The 1,133-nt window shown below is 49.8% G+C and overlaps 4 non-coding genes across 4 annotated transcripts; all 4 read left to right on the top strand.

The window, feature by feature from the left end:
• Positions 1-136: 136 nt before the first annotated feature.
• On the top strand, positions 137-216 carry Pmar_PMAR021368. Its single transcript has one exon. It is a non-coding gene; the product is annotated as a tRNA-Leu (tRNA).
• A 187-nt stretch (positions 217-403) lies between these two features.
• On the top strand, positions 404-483 carry Pmar_PMAR021367. Its single transcript has one exon. It is a non-coding gene; the product is annotated as a tRNA-Leu (tRNA).
• A 187-nt stretch (positions 484-670) lies between these two features.
• Positions 671-750, top strand: Pmar_PMAR021366. Its single transcript has one exon. It is a non-coding gene; the product is annotated as a tRNA-Leu (tRNA).
• Positions 751-871: 121 nt separating this feature from the next.
• On the top strand, positions 872-951 carry Pmar_PMAR021365. The gene has a single exon. It is a non-coding gene; the product is annotated as a tRNA-Leu (tRNA).
• Positions 952-1,133: the final 182 nt, after the last annotated feature.

Raw genomic sequence — 1,133 nt, 5'->3', positions numbered from 1 at the left:
CGAGGTAGTGCAAGACCAAAACCTTTTGATCGATATTGCGCCATCGCACCTCGCAGAAACCGTTCAACCCATTTTTGTGTCCTCTGGTTTGGCAGAGCGATGCATCACCTCGGCTATGAATCCTGAAGCACTCATCGACAGTTTGGCCGAGTGGTCCAAGGCGCTGGCTTTAGGCGTCAGTCCGAAAGGGCGTGGGTTCGAACCCCACAGCTGTCAGTCTATATACCTGACTGGTCTTATATTAAGAACCGAGACCCTTTCAGAAGCGAGGTAGTGCAAGACCAAAACCTTTTGATCGATATTGTGCCATCGCACCTCGCAGAATCCGTTCAATCCATTTTTTGTGTCCTCTGGTTTGGCAGAGCGATGCATCACCTCGGCTATGAATCTTGAAGCACTCATCGACAGTTTGGCCGAGTGGTCTGAGGCGCTGGCTTCAGGCGTCAGTCCGCAAGGGCGTGGGTTCGAATCTCACAGCTGTCAGTCTATATATCTGACTGGTCTTATATTAAGAACCGAGACCCTTTCAGAAGCGAGGTAGTGCAAGACCAAAACCTTTTGATCGATATTGTGCCATCGCACCTCGCAGAATCCGTTCAATCCATTTTTTGTGTCCTCTGGTTTGGCAGAGCGATGCATCACCTCGGCTATGAATCTTGAAGCACTCATCGACAGTTTGGCCGAGTGGTCTAAGGCGCTGGCTTCAGGCGTCAGTCCGCAAGGGCGTGGGTTCGAATCCCACAGCTGTTAGAAATTTCTTTTCGTGTGATTTGATGAAGAACGCATTCCGCGGAAACGGTTCGAAACCGTTTTTGTGTCATGTCCTATAGTGTAACGCATCTTCTCCGCTATGATTTTTGAAGCACTCATCGACAGTTTGGCCGAGTGGTCTAAGGCGCTGGCTAAAGGCGCCAGTCCGAAAGGGCGTGGGTTCGAACCCCACAGCTGTCAGTCTATATACTTGACTGGTCTTATATTAAGAACCGAGACCCTTTCAGAAGCGAGGTAGTGCAAGACCAAAACCTTTTGATCGATATTGTGCCATCGCACCTCGCAGAATCCGTTCAATCCATTTTTTGTGTCCTCTGGTTTGGCAGAGCGATGCATCACCTCGGCTATGAATCTTGAAGCAC

The sequence above is a fragment of the Perkinsus marinus genome (genome assembly GCF_000006405.1).
Source record: "Perkinsus marinus ATCC 50983 genomic scaffold scf_1104296932854, whole genome shotgun sequence".
NCBI classification, from domain to species: Eukaryota; Perkinsozoa; order Perkinsida; family Perkinsidae; genus Perkinsus; species Perkinsus marinus.
The sequence above is the reverse complement of the archived record's forward strand: the minus strand, read 5'-3'. Positions and strand labels throughout refer to the sequence as shown.